General features: G+C 48.3%; 1 pseudogene; it reads left to right on the top strand.

The window, feature by feature from the left end:
• The first annotated feature begins 2,397 nt into the window (after window positions 1–2,397).
• LOC103298415 (RISC-loading complex subunit TARBP2-like) lies at window positions 2,398–3,791 on the top strand (annotated as a pseudogene).
• The last annotated feature ends 1,448 nt before the right edge of the window (window positions 3,792–5,239 follow it).

The following is a 5,239-nucleotide window of genomic DNA, read 5'->3' as shown; positions in this document are numbered from 1 at the left end:
GATGCATCTGATGGCCTGATTTTAAATCACACCCAGAATTCTAATCGCAAGGAAGCCTAGTTTTGCTTTCTGGCCACTGCAGAACAGGAAGAGGGTGAAATGGATATTGAATGCCAAGCCACTCTATCATCACATATATTAAAATCCAGGCCCTGCCCTAGCCGGTTTGGCTCAGCGGATAGAGCAATTGGCCTGCAGACAGAAGGGTCCTGGGTTCAATTCTGGTCAAGGGCACATGCTTGGATCACAGGCTTGATCCCCTCTAGGTGGTGTGCAGGAGGCGGCCGATCCACGATTCTCTCTCATTGTAGATGTTTCTATCTCTCTCCCTCCCTCTCCCTTCCTCTCCCTTCCTCTCTGAAATCAATAAAAATATATTAAAAAATAAAAAAATAATAAAATCCAGGCCCTGGGGACTGCATGATACTGATAATGAGAAATTTTAACCTTCAAGGTGATGGTATTAGGAAGTGAGACTCTGGGAGGTGATTAGGTCATAAGAGTGGAGCCCTCATGAATCAGATCAGTGTTACTATTTTTATTTTTTAATTGATTTCAGAGAGGAAGAGTGAGGGAGAGAGAGAAACATTAATGATGAGAGAGAATCATTGATCGGCTGCCTCCTGCATGCCCCATACTGGGGATCGAGGTTGCAACCCGGGCATGTGCCCTTGACTGGAATCGAACCCAGGACCCTTCAGTCCACAGGCTGATGCTCTATCCACCAAGCCAAACCCGCTAGGGCCAGATCAGTGTTCTTATAAAAAAGAAAAAAGACCCCTGAGAGCTCTTTTGTCTCTTCTGCCATGTGAGGACATAGCAAGAAGATAGCTGTCTACGAATTAGGAAGAGGGCCCTCAACAGTCACTAAGTCTGCTAGGACTTTCCAGCCCCCAAAGCTGAGAGAAATAAATATTAGATATTTAATCCACCCCTCTATGGTATTTTTGTTACAGCAGCCCAAACAGACACAGCCCTAACCCTAACCCTTACACAGCCCTCAGCCAATAACAACTGAGGAATTCGCAAGCACAAAAGTCTAGCCCCTTTGTTTTGAATTGAGACTAACTCAGTGGCAGGACACTTCAGTTGAACTATGGAATCAGGCTACAGCTGTCTTCCTAAAAGTTTTGCCTCCAATTACAATCTTGCTTTCCTTCTCCTGCTTTCTTTCTTTAAAAACCAAAAAATTGGAGAAACGAAGATGGTGGCATAGGTAACACCTAAACTGCTGCCTCGCACAACAATTTCAAAACTACAATTAAAAGACAAAACGGAAATCATCCAGAACCACAGGAAGGCTGGCTGAGTGGAAATTCTACAACTAGAAAGAAAGATAAAAGCACACTGAGACTCAGAGGAGCTGCAGGAGGAAGAGGTACTGAGATGCGCATGCGTGCGCGAAGAAGACTGGCAACTGAGTGTGCGGCTGGCTTTCTCAAGCGGGAGGGAGACAAAAGCTCCCGACTGTGCTGAACTCCAGTTCTGGGTGAGACTCTGGGGACCCAGACTCATACGGGGTGAAACTGGACTGTCAGGAAAGAGAAAAGCACACTGAGACTCAGAGGAACTGCAGAAGCGGAGGTACTGAGGTGAGCGCATGGAGAGGGTGGGTAACTGAGTGCATGGCTGGCTTTCTCAAGTGGGAGGGAGACAAAAGCTCCCGACTGCTCTGAACTCCAATTCCAGTTGAGACTCTGGGGCCCAGACTCATTCGGGGAGAAACTGGACTGTCTGGCAGCGGACGGAACTCGAGGGTGGCTTTCTCTCAGAGGTGCCTGCAGTGATTACTGCGGGACACTGAGACACAGGGGCCTCTTAGGGCAGGGCGGATGGGAAACCAATGTTGTCTGCTCCGCCCTGAGACTCCCCCCCATCCAAGCTGAGCACAGAGGCTTTTGTAAGTCTTGTCTCATAAAGATGTCTCCAGCACAGAAGTTCTCCCAGCGTAGACACAGCTGATCCTCACAGCCAATTGGCCTGGAGGTCAATTCCTCCTAGTGATACCAACAACAATTAAGGCTTAACTACAATAAGACTGTGCACACAGCCCACAAAGGGGTGCACCAAGAGTGTCCACCTCAGGTAACTGAGGAGGCTGAGCCACTGGAGACAAAAGCTCCCGACTGCTCTGAACTCCAATTCCAGTTGAGACTCTGGGGCCCAGACTCATTCGGGGAGAAACTGGACTGTCTGGCAGCGGACGGAACTCGAGGGTGGCTTTCTCTCAGAGGTGCTAGGTATAGGATACCTAGCACACAAAGCCACTCTATCAACTCAGGGAAGCAGCCAAAATGCAGAGACAAAGAAACAGATCACAAATGAAAGAAATGGAGGAAAGCAAATGACTGGATATAGAGTTCAAAACCACGGTTATAAGGTTTTTCAAGAATTTTCTAGAAAAGGCCAATAAATTTAGTGAGACCCTCGAGGATATGAAAAAGGACCAACTAGAAATTAAGCATACACTGACTGAAATAAAAAATACTATACAGAGATCTAACAGCAGACTAGAGGATCGCAAGAATCAAGTCAAAGATTTGAAACACAAAGAAGCAAAAAACACTCAACCGGAAAAACAAAAAGAAAAAAGAATCCAGGACCAGCTGTGACTCTGGGCTTGGCCCCAGTCCTAGCCTGTCAGCGGTGTATTGGGGCGTGTGGAGGCAGAAGTCACGGTGGCACCCGCGGGGATGGAGGAGGGAATGAGTGAAGAGGAGCAGGGCTCTGGCACTACAAGGGGCTGTGGGCTGCCCAGTATAGAGCAAATGCTGGCAGCCAACCCAGGCAAGACCCCGATCAGCCTTCTGCAGGAGTATGGGACCAGAATAGGGAAGACGCCCGTGTACGATCTCAAAGCCCACCAGCCTAATTTCACCTTTTGGGTCACCGTTGGCAACACCAGCTGCACTGGTCAGGGCCCCAGCAGAAGGCAGCAAGCACAAGGCAGCTGAGTTGGCCCTCAAACACCTCAAAGGGGGGAGCATGCTGGAGCCGGCCCTGAAAGACAGCAGTTCTTTTTCTCCCTTAGACTCTTCACTGCCTGAGGACGGTCCGGATTTTGCTGCTGCAGCAGCTGCTACTCCTGTTCCATCTGCTGCCCCAACCAGGAGCCCCCCCCAATGGAGGTGCAGCCCCCTGTCTCCCCTCAGCAGTCTGAGTGCAACCCTGTTGGTGCTCTGCAGGAGCTGGTGGTGCAGAAAGGCTGGCGGTTGTCTGAGTACACGGTAACTTAGGAGTTGGGGCCAGCCCACTGCAAAGAGTTCACCATGACCTACAGAGTGGAGCGTTTCATTGAGATTGGCAGTGGCAGTTCCAAAAAGCTGGCAAAACGTAATGCGGCTGCCAAAATGCTGCTTCAAGTGCACATGGTGCCTCTGGATGCCCGGGATGGGAATGAGGCAGAACTTGACGATGACCACTTCTCCATTGGTGTGGGCTCCCACCTGGATGGACTTCGGAACCAGGGCCCAGGCTGCACCTGGGATTCTATGCGAAATTCGGTGGAAGAGAAGAGCCTGTCCCTCCGTAGCTGCTCCCTGGGCTCCTTAGGTGCCCTGGGCTCTGTCTGCTGCAGTGTCCTCAGCAAGCTGTCTGAGGAGCAGGCCTTCCATGTCAGCTATCTGGATATTGAGGAGTTGAGCATGAGTGGGCTCTGCCAGTGCCTGGTGGAGCTGTCCACACAGCCGATCACTGTGTGTCACAGCTCTGCAGCCATCAGGGAGGCAGCTCATGGCGAGGCTGCTTGCCGTGCTCTGCAGTAACTCAAGATCATGGCAGGCAGCAAGTAAAGTTCCAGCTGGACTCATGGACATACAACCTTGCTCCCTGCTCTTCCTGCTCTTGGCCCAGGCATCTGCCCAGATCTGGTACCCTCTGGAGGTGTCATCTCTACCTCTGACACAGACTGCCTCCCTGCAGGCCGAGGAGGGCATGGGCCCAGGAGCCAGGGACCACAGTGCCTCAGTGGCCCAGGATCTGTCATGTTACTGGTGATGGAGGGGAATGAAATCGGACTGTCCCCTAGAGCCCAGAATAAATGTGCTGCTCCTCAGGGAAAAAAAAGAAAAAAGAATCCAAAAATATGAAGATAGTGTAAGAAGCCTCTGGGACAACTTCAAGTGTACCAACATCCGAATTATGTGGGTGCCAGAAGAAGAGAGAGAACAAGATACTGAAAACCTATTTGAAGAAATAATGACAGAAAACTTCCTCCACCTGGTGAAAGAAATAGACTTAGAAGTCCAGGAAGCGCAGAGAACCCTGAACAAAAGGAATCCAAAGAGGACCACACCAAGACACATCATAATTAAAATGCCAAGAGCAAAAGACAAAGAGAGAATATTAAAAGCAGCGAGAGAAAAACAGTTAGTTACCTACAAGGGAGCACCCATACGACTGTCAGGTGATTTCTCAACAGAAACTATGCAGGCCAAACGGGAGTGGCAAGAAATATTCAAAGTGATGAATAGCAAGAACCTACAACCAAAATTACTCTACCCAACAAAGGTATCATTCAGAATTGAAGGTCAGATAAGAGCTTCACAGATAAGAAAAAGCTAAAGGAGTTCATCACCACCAAACCAGTATTATATGAAATGCTGAAAGGTATTCTTTAAGAAGAGGAAGAAGAAGAAAAAGGTAAAGATAAAAATTATGAACAACTAATACATATCTATCAACAAGTGAATCTAAAAATCAAGTGAATTAAAAAAAATCTGATAAACAGAATAAACTGGTGAATATAATATAATCAGGGGCATAGAAAGGGAGTGGACTGACAATTTTCAAGGGGGGAAAGAGTGTGGGGGGGTGCAGGAAGAGACTGGACAAAAATCGTACACCTATGGATGAGGACAATGAGTCGGGGGTAAGGGCAGAGGGTGGGGTGGGAACTGGGTGGAAGGGAGCTATGGGGGAAAAAAGAGTAACAATTGTAATAATCTGAACAATACAGATTTATTAAATTAAAAAACCAATTTTTTAAAATTGATTTTAGAGAGGAAGGGAGAGGGGAGAGAGAGATAGAAACATCAATGAAGGGAGAGAATCAATAATGAAAGAGAATCATTGATTGGCTGCCTCCTGCCCACACTGGGGATAGAGCCCACAATCCAGGCATATGCCCTGAATGGGAATCAAACTGTGACCTCCTGGTTCATAGATCGATGCTCAACCATTGAACTACGCTAGCTGGGCTCCTCCTGCTTTCTTATCCTGTTGTTCTGTTCCCACTTAT

This window comes from Eptesicus fuscus, chromosome 1 (genome assembly GCF_027574615.1).
Source record: "Eptesicus fuscus isolate TK198812 chromosome 1, DD_ASM_mEF_20220401, whole genome shotgun sequence".
Classification (NCBI taxonomy): Eukaryota; Metazoa; Chordata; class Mammalia; order Chiroptera; family Vespertilionidae; genus Eptesicus; species Eptesicus fuscus.
Note: the sequence above shows the minus strand (reverse complement) of the source record. Positions and strands in the feature narration are given on the sequence as shown.